At 39.4% G+C, this 15,663-nt stretch overlaps 1 pseudogene; it reads right to left on the reverse strand.

Annotated features, from left to right (window-relative positions):
• Window positions 1-5,153: 5,153 nt before the first annotated feature.
• Window positions 5,154-6,141, reverse strand: LOC144647590 (uncharacterized; annotated as a pseudogene).
• Between the last annotated feature and the right edge of the window lie 9,522 nt (window positions 6,142-15,663).

Genomic DNA, 15,663 nt, shown 5'->3' on the forward strand with positions numbered 1-15,663 from the left:
AAACAACGCGACAATTCAACCCAAGGCCAAACAAATAAGCCGCACATCCTTCACCACTCCTGTTGCCTACTTCTTTTGCAACATCAAGATGCTGCTCGTGTTATTCTTTGGCTTTTTGCAAATTCCCCAGAAGCCGGTAACAAGTGCCAACTATACATTACGCAATTCTTTTGGCAGGCTTGTCCCCTACCTCTTTTGCAATCCTAAGACCTTGTAGGTAGTACTCCATGGCCCGGGGGGGGGGGGGGAGGACTCGCATTTGAAAGTGACGGGGATGCTCGTCGTCTCGCTTGGATTTTTGGTCTCGCATTAGCCATGATGGTCTCGTTTAGGGTTACACACGAAGAAATATACAAATTTAAATTCCCTTTTGTTTGTCTCTTTTAGGGGTCTAAAATAGCTTGAGCCACGACGTTGACAATGCTATGCTTATAATAATCATGTCATTGGCTTGTTTCAAATCACCAAGACTTTGATAAACATTGCCAAAATTACCACAGGCACGTCCTTCTCCACACCTGTTCCCCACTTCTTTGGCAATGCTGAGATGTTTCTTGTGATAATCAAATGCTTCTTTAGAATGACCGAGACCATGATAAGCAATGCCAAGATTTCCATTGACAAGTCCGTCTCTAGCTATGCCCCCAACTTCTTTGGAAATGCAGAGACTTTGATGGTTGTAATCAATGGCTTGTTTAAAATCAGCAAGACCTTGATGAGCATTGCCAAGATTGCCATATTCGCGTCGTTCTCCAGCCTTGTTTCCCACTTCTTTACCAATGCTGAGACATTGCTGGTGGTACTCAATGGCTTGTTTAAAAATCAGCAAGACCTTGATGAGCATTGCCAAGATTGCCATATTAGCGTCGTTCTCCAGCCTTGTTTCCCACGTCTTTACCAATGCTGAGACATTGCTGGTGGTACTCAATGGCTTGTTTGAAATCACCGAGACCGTCATAAGCATTGTCAAGGTTGCCATAGGCACCCCTTTCTCTAGCTTGGTCCCACACTTCTTTGGCAATGCCGAGATGTTGCTTGCGTTAACAATGCAAAGGCTTGTTTAAAATCACCGAGACCTTGATAGGCATTGCCAAGATTGCTATAGGCAGCTCCTTTTCGAGCCTCATCGCCCACTTCTTTGGCAACGCTAAGCTGATTGCCGTTTGGATACTTTTTAGGTTTTAGGCTTTGATTTCATTTCCTTATATTCTATGTGAATAACAGCAAATATTTATTACCTAGTAATAAACTCGAGTGATGTGATGCAAAGTGAAACGATTTCATATTTAGTAAAATGTTTGCAGGACCATACAAAGCTAGAGACATATTTGTGATGTGCACGATTATTACCTTTTAAATAAAGAAAACAACAAAATAATAGATTAAAGATTAAAACATCAAAGCAGTAACAATAAATCAAAATTAGAACTGGGTTTCGAAATGTCTATTTTGAGCCTTTCAACACGGACGCTTGAAGATAATTAATCTTGAGCCTACCGGTCTTACTTCTTATAACCTTTTTACCTTTTTACCATACCTAACAACCATTCTGCCCAAAAACAGACATTCTTGGAGCTCTTTAGCTTTTAAGGTTTCGGACCTTGCAACCTAACAGTCATGCAATGTTACAGACCTATAATCATACAACCTAACCTTGAAAATTTTGCAACGGAACCTTCTTACAAGCCTTAAGGTGGATTTCCACTGACGCGTAAATATTTACGTACGTAAAACGTGCGTAAAAAAATACGTAGGCAAATTTCCACTGTCGCGTAAAAAATAATAAACAGCGTTTTTTTTTTACGTGCGTTGAACGTACGTAAATGCCCGCAATCGAGGAGCTGGCAAACAAGAAAGAAAACGACACAGCAACAGTGTAAGTCAATTTTATTCATAAAACGTTCGAAATTATATATCGTAAAACAAAATTGTTTCATTCCCATAAAACTCTTTAAAAAATTGAGTCTTAGAGTACTGTGGCTCTTATCGTTAGCTTGGGCTGCCTGTGCTCCATTCTGATATTAAACCGCAATTAATTCATGCATTTAACGGTGAACGTGCTGACAGAAAGGTTCTTTAAAACGCCATTCAGCGCATGTCCAAACAAATTATTCTCTAACCTCGTTCCCAGGGTCTCTCTCTTTCAGGGAACTAAATTGAATTTTCACAAAACAAATCGAAAGAGGATCAGTTACACTTATCCTCTGGTGATAAAAGAGAATAGAATTCGCTCTACGAAGCCTCAGAGCATAGTTTATCAATGACCTATTCACGTTAAAAACATTTACGCTTGCCATGTGACGCGTTTTTGTAAACACAACATTCATGCACGTTTTTGTTTCGCGTCACATCACCTTCGTGACACGTCATCCGTTCTTCATCTTTTTGGTCTTTTTGAGTCGTGCAGAAACGCGCATCTTTCTCTCAAATTTTATTCGCTGCTCAAAAAAACGCTATACGTGCTGGCAGAAAAGTAAACATATTCACAAAACAAATTTACTTCATGCTAAAAAGGATCAAAGGTTACACTATAATAAATATTTTTGTGATGAAATAGAATTCGCGCTACAAAGCCTGAGAGCACGAACCATCAATGACGCAATTCCCATGGAAAAATAAAACATTCACGGGGATTGTGTTACATTATTGAACGCTTATTTGAAGAAAAAAAACTATCAATGACCCATTCACGCGAGAAAACATTCAAAGGCAAATTAAGTGAGATTGGGCGTATCTTTTCTCTCAAATTTTATTCGCTGCTCAAAAATAACGCTATACGTGCTGACAGAAAAGTAAACATATTCACAAAACAAATTTACTTAAAAGGTAATACACTTACCGGTAAATATTTTGGTTGTGAAAATTGAATAGCGCTACGACGACTGAGAGCACGAGTCATCAATGACGCAACTCACGTGGAAAAAATAAAGCAAAGTGAGATTGTTTTTCTTTATTGGACACTTATTTAAAGTGCTACTATGATCAAATTTTCGATTTCCATGTTTTAAATAATGCCATAACACTCGGATCACATTACAGTGCTGCGCGCCGAACCGTGAACACCTAACAAAGTTTCGTACAAGTTTTTGACAAGTTTGATGAGTCGTCTCTGTCGACCAATCAGCGAACGGCTTTTGAAAAAGCGCGGGATTTCATTGAGTCTATCGAAGTGTAACGTTTCGACAGGCGCGGACAGAAAAAGAAGGAGCATTTCTATTGAACTTGAAGATATGAATGCTTATCAAAACAATGTTTGTAAGTATATCACAGTTCGTGGAATTTATTTTCCTGTATTTCGTATCGTGTTCTGCAGCGCGCGAGTTTATTTCTTCTTTTTAATTTTGCGTCTCTTATACAGCTGATGTGCAGCTACGAGTGAACGCGTATGGTGGAATATTCGATAATGGTAGAGTTTTACCAAATATGTACAGGGAAAGAATATTAGATCTCTATGACGAAGGATGGGGCCAGCGACAAATCTCGCGAGAACTTCGCAAGAGTGTGAGTTACGTCAATAAAGTAGTGAGCCGTTACAATGAAGCAAACACATCCCTTCGTCCAGCTAAAAGTCACAATGAAAGCCGAAAGATCGATCAAGATGCTTTAGATTATATAGAAGTCCAGAAACTGATGAAGCCAAGCATTTATGGCCGAGAACTTCAAGAACGGCTTTTGCTAGATGGCGTTGTCAATCCCGCGGACATCCCAAGCGTTTCGCAGATAAACAAAGTTGTTCGCGAAAAATTGATTATGACAAGGAAAAAGATCAGTGTTATTCCTGCCCGGGGGGGGGGGGTACTCCCTATAATGGCCTATACGGGGAGGCTCCGCCCGAAAGGGGTACCTTTTTCAGGCTTCAGGTATATAAAAGGGTAGGGATTTCATGAGTTTAAGTATATGAAAGGGTATGGAAATCTGTCATTTGGCTATTTAAAAGGGCCTTTAATTAAAATATTTCGAACAGACGCAATTTATGGCTGTATTATTTTAATTTATTAAGCGCTACATAAAAATGACAAGAAAACGTCCTATTTTAAGTCCACGCCATGTCTCTTAAGTATACAAAAGGGGTACCTTTTTCAGTTAAAGGGATACGAAAGGGGTACAATTTCTGTCAAAAATGGTATATAAAAGGGTAAGGGGTAAGAACTTGGGGCGGAGCCTCCCCGTATAAAACTTTTCTGAGTACCCCCCCCCCCCGGTATTCCTGTTGAATCTGCGACGCCACATAATTTACAACGCATTGATGAATATCTGACCGAAATATCAAACATAAACGCAACAAACCTGCACTTTTTTGATGAATCAAGCGTGATCAAAACGACTGGGAACAGGATATATGGAAGTGCTACATTAGGCCAAGCTGCGTTCGAGATGCAGCGCTACGCAACAAATGCCAATTACACGCTCAATCTTCTCCATTCTTTCCTTGGTGTTGACTATTACAACATCGTAGATGGTCCCTTAAAAGGAATGGAGCTTCTGCAGTTTTTTGATGAAGCACTACAACTCGAACGCGGAGATGGAAGCGCTGTTTTGGAGCGCGGTGACTGCGTAGTTATGGATAACTGCGGTTTCCACCATGGACACCACATCGAGCCTGTACTGAGAAATATGCTAACTGATTGTGGAGTGCGACTCATTTACCAACCTCCCTATTCTCCACAATTCAATACGTGTGAGCTGTGCTTTCATCAGATAAAGGCATTTCTGCGAAGGCACCAGATGTTGGCAATGAACGAGACTGAAGTGGCGATAGCTGATGCGGTTATAAACATTTCCCCAGCAAACTCATTCGCTCACTTCAAACACTGCGGCTATTTCTAGCCTTTTCATTACTAGTATACTTGTATAATAACAAGAGAACATGTTCAATAAATATGAACCGGATACTATCTTGATCTAGTCAATGAAATTACATAAGAACTCAAGAATATTTATACTGTTCGATTTGTTTACATATTTATAGACAGAGTATTGAATTCTTCCAAATATTTTCCAACATACTGAGGATAATGTCAATAAACGTTTTCTAAAAGGAACTACGAACAGCTCAAACTATATTCGAAAGCGTTCGGGCGTGCGAAAATAAATAAAACACAACTTCAGTTCATTCAATTCAACTTCAGTTCATTGCATGCCGCGCGCCTTGTTTACACTAGGTCCACGTTAGATTTCTCATACTGTTCGATTATTTTCAGTAAACGCCAATCCTCACTTTCATCCCAGTCAGGGACCTTTTTGAGTGCTCTCTGTAGAATAAGAAGATCACGATCCACAATATTTCTGTTACCAGTGCTGTATTTGAACATGTTCTGGGCTTTCAAGCGCGGTCTCATTACCGCGAAGAATGAGAATTTACGTCTTTCACGCGCGGCTGTGAATTTCTTGAAATTGGATTCCTCCTCGATAAACTTAGTTTCAAGAGTTTTGATTTCACGTTGAAGAGCGGTGACCTTTTGCTTTTCTTCTGGGTGCTTGTCCTTTATTTTGCACCAATTGATATCGTTGCATGAAAGTCCAGAGCATGTTGTTTTAGTGTGCCCGCCTTGGTGACAATTGTTGCAAACTCGACCTCTTATCTCTCCAAGAGAGCGGAATTCTTTTTGTCTCTCACTCAGTTTCGCTAGTTCATCCTTTGCACTTGTTATTTGTACTCTAAGCATTTGAAGATTATCCTCGATTTCTTGTTGTTGGGCGTCCAAAGGGCTTTGCTTGAAGGAGATTTTGACGCCGCACTCTCTGGGGTAAACAACACAACTGTTTAGGCTCCAAGGACGCACCGCTATTCGGCTCCATATCGAGTTCCAATTCGGCTCGCTCCGTACGTCTACACTTTTTAGGCATTGGCGAATCAACCTCATTTGCTACGAGATAAATTTTCCTGTAGTCTTGATCCTTTACGGTTTTTGAGCTTCTCAGCATCTCTTGAAATGCGAAGCCATCGGAGCCGAAAAGATTGATAAAGTCTCCATCTTCGTCTCGGAACCGTATTTTAATATTTGAGGTTGGCAGGTGAGCTAAAGGCGAGCAGTGCCGCTTGACTTCAGATAAGAGTTTTTCCAAGGTGATATCGTACAGGAGAAAAGTGCTAAACCGCTTGTCGTCTCCGTATTCTACTTTGATCTGATAAGTCGCCATCTCCGAATAGAACTCGCGGGAAAGGTGCAAAACACTTTCAAAACCGCATGAGTTAGCGACTTCGCCTTCCCACGTATCCCGCCTTCTGATTGGCTCGGCGACCGGACAACTCATCAAACTTGTCAAAAACTTGTACGAAACTTTGTTAGGTGTTCACGGTTCGACGCGCAGCACTGTAATAAAAAACGACTTCTGATGTTCGTAATTGATTGAAAATTGGCAAGGTGAGTAAGAAAGTCTTATTGTACACGAAAATGTAAGACATGGAAATCGAAAATTTGATCATAGTTGCACTTTAAATTGGCTCGATTTATACAAGAGACGGATGATGCGTCTGGACGAACTTGCATTTTAATTAGGCAAGCATTTTTTAGTTCGTGCGATAATTCGTCTGTGTATAAATACGGGCAAACAGACAGATCATCCGTCCAGACCAACTATCTTCATAATTCGTCTGCCAAGACGAATAAGTATCTAGTATAAATCGAGCCCTTTTGAAAAAAATGCGGAGGTCGGCACTTCATTCATCGAATTATAATTACCATGAGGTTGCTCGAAGAGCCTTTGATTTATTTCAAAATTTAACTTCCCTGAAGGTAAACAAAAAACCGGCAAAGTTTGGTTGAAAATCTATGAGCAGTTTTATTTCCCAGGAATTACCTTAAAACCTGGCTTCTGAAGGTAAACAAAAAACCGGCAAAGTTTGGTTGAAAATCTATGAGCAGTTTTATTTCCCAGGAATTACCTTAAAACCTGGCTGCTTTAAATCTTACAGCCTGTTAGCCGTTCCGCCTTACAACCATTGTACAGCCTTACAATCTTACAGCGTTTCGACGTTGCAATCTTATAGAGCGGTTTTCAATTGAGTGTCGAAAGTAATTTGCGTTTGCTTTGGTTTTGCGTTCACTACGCTTAGTGATTGGTTAAAAAATTTCGCGCCACTTTCTCGGCCAATCAGGAGTAAAACCAAAACCAATTGTGACTCGCTCGCGCACGTTTTCCCGCGCTTCGTGCCAACTAGATGTAATTGCTTCGAGTTTTGATTGGTTCACTCGTTTGTCTGTGTCCTTTGTGATTGGCTAGAGGAATTACTTTGGTTTTGGTTTTACGACACTCAATTGAAAACTGCTCTAACCTGCAAGATTACATTCTTATGTCTTACAATCTGGCAATCAGCTCAAAGCTAGTCATCGTACAGTCTGTGAACCGTGAACTATATCTTACCGCAAAGTATGGGCGGCCGTTACCACCAAAAATACAAGGATTTCAAATAGATCAGTAAACATATAAATGGTCTAGGGATCAGTTGCAGAGTGGTATAGCCAATAAAGAAATTGTTTAGCCAAGTTATGAACGGTGTAGGCGCCTGTGTCGAATTGGATCATGACATTGTGAAATAAACTAACCTAAATGCGAGTAGCTTAGCTCTTGCTTGTAAAACAGTATAAGATAAAGAGAAATGGTCTAGGGAAACCAAAAATGGGCTAGCATTCAATGTTGCAACAGCACAGTCTATTTTTGAACGGTCTAGCGTGACATCAAATGACACAGCGTTGTGTGAAATAGCGTAGCATGACATCAAATGGTCTAGCGTAGCATGAAACGGTATAGCCTTGCGTTAAATGGTATAGCATATCACAAAATGGTTTGGTTTAGTTTCGAGCAGCTTAGCGATGCATTATTGGAACAGCTTTTCACCAAATAGTCTAGCGTCAATGAGTTGCATGGTTCAGCGTGACATCGAATGGTCTGGCGCCGAAACCACCAAAAATACAAACTGCAAGTTGAACAGCCAAACGTGAATTGGAACAGCGATCTGCGGGGGGCATGACGTCAATGAATGTGAAAAATGGCGCCAAACCATCACAGTGAGACGCGAGCGTACCACTTAGTCAATGTGTGAACGTCGCCATTCAGTAATATTTCGGTAAGTTTTTTTCCTCTTGTTGCTCCACTGACATTATATTTTTTTCGTCATTGTTCATTATCAATGATACCCGAAACAATTTCTAGCACTGTTTGCCGGTCGCCAGCTTGTGATACAGTAGAACCGGCCTGACAACTCGAACTCTAAATAGAAGGGAATCGAAAAACAGTTCGAGTTTTCGGGGTTTCGAGTTATCGGGGTAGACTGAATATTCAATTTTCCATGTTGATAATTGTTTTTTTTTACTGATTTTAAGCATTTTAGTGTACAGTACAGTGCAAATAAAATTTATTTCCTAAGAAACTCTCACACGATCAAACATTTTTATGTAAAGAGTGGAACATGACTGTCAAATACGAATATCTGTTCGTTGTTCAATTAAAATTAAATCTGCTGCAGTGTTTGTTTTAGTGTTTAAATCTAAATACAAGACAAAAAGAGCTGGTAGAATATTTCAATGGGCATCAGTGGCGAGTTGCAAGAACCAGAATTCGAGTAATCTGGGTAAATTTGACCAAGATAAACAAAAGTTCATAGTTCGAGTTAGCGGGGTTGTTCGAGTCAGATCTGAGTTCGAGTTATCACGGGTTCTACTGTAGTTTATAATTTATTTCGATGGTGCACGAGTCAGACACTTTGACCAAAGCAATTTTTACGCTTAATGTTCATTTGTAGAGCTCTTTTTCCATTGTAAACCGAGCTTATTTTCATGAATTTAAACTTTGATGGCTCTTTATTTCAGACGTCTTTGAGTAATCAGCGGCAGAGAAGACCATGGTGAGCCTGCCTCGTCCCCAGGCGTCCTCGTCCTTGGTCGTGCACGGTTCGCTTGGTGTTGTGGGACTGACGTGCACGGTTCGCTTGGCGTTCTGGGCCTGATGCGGACGGGGAAGCGGACGCCTGGCAGATCCTGTTCAGTTTCTTGGCAAAAATGTTCGGTTTCTCGTCAAAAGGCGTTTTAGCGCTTTTAACAAGTTTAACGGTCAAGAAATCAACACTGGGAGATACGTGGAAGTTAGTACTGTCAACATGGGGATTTTGACGGCCTTTCGGATCGTTTTCGTTGCTCTATCGAGCCGATTCTTTTCAGCGTTCACTGAGGCTGGTTTCAGCAAAGTGGGGGTCCCCTTGCTTTAATCTAATGTTGGCGGGAAATCTAGCTCAAAATCAGCGATTTATCCGGAGAAATGGTATGAAATCTGAGCAGAAGATTGAACAGAGAAAATCCCACTTTGATTGCGAGAAGATCGTCAATGGCGGAGGGTAAAGAATCTCTGCCGTCGTTAGAAAATTAAATTTCTTTATAAGCTTCGAACTGAGGGTAAGTTTCGCTTCAATCGATGCCAGAAATTCGAGCTGGTTTGTTTCGTTTCTGAGCAGTGCTTAGCTTCCTTACATTTCGGTATACTTTTATTTGTACCTCTTGGCCGTTAAACTTCAGGTATAAAGTCTATAAGCAGCGCTCCAGAGAGAGCCGTTCAAGTGCTAACAAGTGTTTTATCAAATTAATGTTGTCCAACGTAGGAGATCTTATGAGAACATGACACATAAACAATTATAATGTGTGCTGATATTTTATTCTAGCTAGGTTAACCTCATAATTTACCTTTCTTGACAGAAAGTACAATTATTGAAATTTCAACTTTGCGTAGTTCTGTTTATTTCAGCACTTAAGGTGTTAGTGACCAGAGGAGGCAGATCCTACTTAAAATTTCTTTTTACTGATTCAAGTGTTAATATCGAAATTACTCTCCGCTGATTAATTTGTGTGTTTCTCGTCACTGTACTGCTTGATAATGCATTGATACTGTAAGGAGAAATAAGGTTTTGGTCACTCTTTTGGAGGATTTAAGCAGGATAAGACTTTGACAAACTTGTAACAAAAAAAAAATATAGTTTTTTCTAGTTGTAGTGTCACAGGGAGTGTTTTTTTAGTAGGTGTTTTTAGAGAATGTGTGGCAAAACTTTATTCCTAAGGGTAACAAAACACTGGACTATGACAGACAGCAAAACTTAAATCATTTTTGCCGGCCCAAGAGTTTATGGCTGAGATAGTGTAGGAAAATAAATTGAGATGCCAGGCAATTTTACATCAAAGAGTTTGTTACTGACTCTTAAATGCATTTCATGTGAACATGGCAACTCCTGGCTAATCATATTGAATTTGATTAAAATAAATAAACCGGCAAACCTGGAGTTGCCACTTTTTCCCCAGTCTGCTAATAGCCCACTGCCTCTAGCAGTCTTGGAAAACAATTAAAACACTTTAAATGTTGAATGTATGCTTTGCCTACCGTGCTGCTTTATACCCATGACAACAGCTGTTGTAAGAGAAAAAGATACCTTTTTACATTTTTAAAAATATTTTTAGTAGTACTGATTTTGCAAAACCATTCAGACATTTCCCTTCAATTTGCAAAAGTTATCTAGCCAGGAGGGTTTTACCTGCATGGCCTTAACCTACTGTGAATTTAAATAAGTTGTGCATGAGATAATCTGAGGATTACTGTTTGTATGACAATTTCCTTGGTGGTGCCCTTCATATGATTATGATCTAGACATATTAGTTAGCCTTCTCCTGAAAATTAACTTGATTGATTTTCTAAACTGATTTACTACCCTCTTCAACCCTCCATGTACAGTTCACCCCAGCTCCTTTTGCAATTAGTTAATATCAAGTCAGTGGGAGCATAACAAAGGCCTTTAGACACCAAATTTGCAAGCACAAAGTAGACATTTCTTTTCAGTGGCTAAAAAAGTAAAGAATTTTACAAATACATGTACTATTTTAAATTTGTAAAGAATTACAGGAGAGTGATAAAAAATTAAGAGGGGTTTGTTACTAGAGTTATTTAGAATAGAATGATGGTGGGCCTTGGATGTCCAAAGATGCTAGCCTTGCATATTAATACATAAATATTTATGAGAAAAATTATCTTTCCATTTTTACAAAGCAAGATTTCAAGATGATCTTAAATCATATACCGCACATGAACCATTCTAAAAACTTCATGAAAACAGTGTCACATTCATCAGAAATGCTCTCTGCACCTGCCCCCAAATTAAAAGCCTGCATGGCATGGCATAGGGTACATTCCAAACAATTTAGTTGACTCAGTTGCATTCACAGCATAAATGGCAGACTCACTGCCACAATGCTTAACAAAAAAAATGTGTATTTATCCTTAATAAATTGTGGTTTAATGGGAAAAAAGTCACCTACTGGCAATCAATAAAAAAAATTGCATTGAAAAAAATTACAGTTATGATATCAAACATTTTTAATGTAATTTTTATCTTCAATTAATAAAACAACTATCAAAGGTTGTGCTTGATTACTGATAAGCAGATAATTAACATTTTATTGAAGTAAACCAGAGATAGTAGAAATGACATCCCAAAGACAGATGAATTGTTATTTGTATCGATGGATTCATGCTGTTGTTGCATTATCTTTGTCGCGTCTGGCTTGAATGAGCGTCCCCGGGGAGCGTCCATGGAATAACTAAAAGGCAACTAACTCTCGGGCTCTACGAAAAAAATTCTACACAAAACAATAATGGAAAGGATAACTAATTTTCTTGTCATTTACACTCGGATTTACAAGACAACTTCGATAAACGGAAATGAGTACCTGTCTCTCTTGGAGTTCGGAAAATGTCATTAGACATTTCAACGTCTATTTGTCGTAAAGGATTCAAAGCTTTTTTAACTTCACAGAGTGCCTCGTATGCTCCTTCTGGCTCTTCTCAAGCTGAGCTGGGACATGAAGCGTGCGAAAATGGTGGTGAAGTCCGTCGTCTTAATAAGAATATTTTTCATAAAAGATGTGTCCAAGGCGCTCTGTGCTGTAAAAATGCTAAATAGACGGCTCTTTTGCTGTTTTTAATACACATTTCAGGGTTGATGACATTTTGGTCCGCCATATTGAATGCAAGATCTGCCAGGCGCTCCGCGGCTCGCTCCCTAACCATCAAACCCCGCGCTCCCTGTTTTCCCGCCTTACCGCCTCAACGTCCGGCCAATCGGCGCCTGGGGACGAGGCAGATGGTGAGCAACCTGATATCTGTTATCTTGTCATTTGTCACGCAAAGCATATGATGTGACCGCTCGATGCGGATTTGAGAGAAGGGTAGCCAGGATAGGAATAGCTTTCTATGTTCATTTTTAAAATCAGATTTACATCTTTGTTTCCTTTTTTGTACAATATTTAATCTGTGTTGTCGTGTAAAAAAAATTGGCAGAGAGAAGGGTAGCCAGGATAGAAATAGCTTTCTATGTTCATTTTTAAAATCAGATTTGCATCTATTTTTCCACTTGGTGGCTTGAAAATGTGTGACCCACCCCTTCCGCCTGGCTCAAAAACCGACTGACCCACCCATGATAGGGGGCCAAAAATAACATGACCCACCCGGCCCTTTGCTAAAATAATGTAGAAGAAAAAAAAAATAGTTCGTGGTCTTGAATCTGTAGGGAGTCTATAAAAGTTGCGTTAAATTTATGCGAGGCATTTACAAAACTGATATTTTGAAGTCTCGATTGTGATTCAGGTGAATCAAGAAACCTTATTAGGTACGTGTACCATTTTTGACATTTTTTATACCGTGCCAAAATGTCTCTGTCGTGTAAATGGGCCTTAAGCGATTTCCTAAGCAGCCGAAAGTAAAATTCAGTGCACACTCCAGCATTTAGCCGTTGAATAGTTAAATAAATCAGCAAATAAATTTAAATACTGCCGATTTTTTTAACGAGAGCACATATTAAATATTGTACAAACAAAAACGAAATAAAAATGTAAATCTCATTTAGAAAATAAACATAAAAAGCTGTTCCTATCCCGGCTACTCTTATCTCAAAACCGCGTTGAGCATTCAGTCACATCACATGCATTGCGTGACAAACGACAAGATAACAGATATCAGGTTGCTCACCATGGCGTTTCAACTCTGCTGATTATTCGTGGCGGTACACTGACTGTGACTGAATTCCTCAAAGACTTCTGCAATTAAGTGGCGATGTCCTTTAAAGCGGACCATCGCATTTCGGGTCGGAAGAAAGTTTTCCTTCAAACTTTGCCCAGTGAACTATCTTGGTTTATAAGTAAATGTAACTGCATTAGTTTTTTGAAATACGTTAAAATGTTTTTTTCAGAGCCTATAACAGCCAAGGCGACTAAAAGGCTAAATTTTGATGGTCGCTACAACGAAAAACTGCACAAGTTGACGAGCTCGGCACACAAAAACCGCCGACCGCAATAGAAAACTATTATAATCCCATGAAAGGTGGTCCTTAAAGGGTTGTGAAAACATGTTTGTTTTAATATTTTTTTTAATTTTCAGGTTTGGAAAAATTTATGTCTCAACATCCGTCAGATCACTTTTTATAAACATGCCAATGTACCCTGACTTTGCTGGCCTTTAATTTCCAAGTCCAGACCAGACCATTCTAAATTCCACCTGAATTCTACTAAATAGATGCCAGTGAGCACAGAAATCTAAAAATACCTTGCACTTCTTACTCTCTTTTGTCACAGCGACTTCCAACTTTTCGTGTTTTAAGCGAATTTTTCACACACATTATGCAAATGAGGTTGTAAACCTAACTACGGTTGTTTTCAACAAAAACGGTTAAATTGTAAAATTTCGACATTGTAGGTGAAAAATACAGGGAGTTTTATAGAAAGAAAACTTGCAAATGATATGAGTGGTTAAAATTGACGAATTATGTTGTCTTGAACTTTGCATGCTTTCAAGACAAATGTCACAATTGATTTGCAAAATGTGTTGTCTGCTGAACTTTGACCGATGTTTTCAAACAAACCGTTCTAACTTTTTGGAACTCGCTGTTTTTCATTTAAAAAGGGAAGAACAAATAAGTTCTTGCTAAATCTGAAAGCGTTCAAGGTGTAATATTTGAAAAATCCTTCAGTTTTAACTGGTCTAACAAGTTGGAGTTATGTAACTCTTGAAATAAACAATTTGTGACCTTGTATTTTAGTTGACATGTTTTGTTGCCACTTTATAAAGTTGCAGTTTTAGTTAGTTAATCTGCTGTTCAAAGTCACATTTATAAACTTGTTTTGCATAAAGCAGCACTCATTTTTCCTAGCCTGAATTCCAGCGGTCTCTATGGTCGCTTTCTTCCTCAGCGCTTTACAACTTTATTTGCGTGACTTTTCGTGTTTCATGCAAACAAGATTTGCGTGGGCAAAACCCGACGGTTCGTACCGTCAAAATTCTATTGCCACAATTCACGTTACCAGCTGTAAGGCCTAGTTCAGACATCGTGCTCCTGCCGTGCCGAACTAAATTGCAATTAGGTTCGACTGTAGCACGGCAGAAGCACGACTCTGATTCAGACGTCGTGCCAGAGTCGTGCCAAATTCAGGAGTACTGAATCTACGTAACAGTTAGTCAGCGGTGATCCAACAAAAATGGCGCCGTTTTCCAAATTGCAGCAAAAACTCAAAGAAAAACAACAGAAAAAAAAACTTTTCCTTTTGCGAGTACGGCGAATGTTTTTTTGTATGCCCGACTAGTTTCCGAAAACTTGCTTATTTCGGATTCAGACCCGCTAGCTTCTTCTTCGCCCTGCTCCCTGTCATTAGTGTCATCTACTTCGTTGAATGAAACATCCTAACCGTGCTTTTTAGCAGAAAAATATTTATTGTATTCCTTTGGCTGGCCGCCATGGTTTTTGCCGTTTGACAAGAATAAAATTCAATTTGCATACTTTTAAGTATGCAACTAGAGTCTTCTCCGTTTTCAAAATGGCGGCTAAAAACGGAGAAGACCCTGGGAACGAGGTTGTGCGCATACTCCGTAATGGAGAATTATTCTCGGGTCTCCTCGTAACTCCTCGCGGGAACGTAATCCCGCCAAAATACATTAAGATAATTTATGAATTTGGTTTGGTGCGGCAAAAGCACGATGTTTGAACCGCTGCCGTGCCAGAGTCGTGCGGCACGACATGCCGTGTCGAACTAAATTGTTTTGCCGAAGTCAATTCAAACGTTTGATTCAGACGCCGTGCTTCTGCCGTGCTTTTGTCGAACTTAATTTCTGAATTTAGTTCGTCACGGCAGGAGCACGATGTCTGAACTAGGCCTAAGGATGCACAAAGACATTTGAAATTGTCATTCTGTAACTAGTTTTATTCATAATTTAGTGTATAGTGTTGTATTATGGCACGAATTTTTAAATAAATGTTGTAAAATTCATTAATTATTCATAAGGGGGAAAACCAACCCAAGCACAGTATTCGGATCACATGTACACGACTGTAAACCACAATACAAATCAAACAATAGAATTAACTTTTGATACAAACTCCTGCTCAGCTAATTAGTATTCATTAACTTTTGATACAGATCTCTACTGATTCGCATAACAATACTTTGCATCCAATTTATTGTTTTCATTTCACAAGTAGAATAAAATATTCGCGTCCGATCTGTATGGGCGTTTACAATGGCTCGCCTGTCGGCTCGCCATTGTAATCGCCCATACAGATCTCCCGCTCATATTTTATCTACTACTTAGAGACAGTTCTGGTAAGTATTGTCACTGTGATAATGTAATTAGTTTGAGCCAAAG

This window comes from Oculina patagonica, chromosome 3, assembly GCF_052425735.1.
Source record: "Oculina patagonica isolate OP01 chromosome 3, crgOcupat, whole genome shotgun sequence".
Classification (NCBI taxonomy): Eukaryota; Metazoa; Cnidaria; class Anthozoa; order Scleractinia; family Oculinidae; genus Oculina; species Oculina patagonica.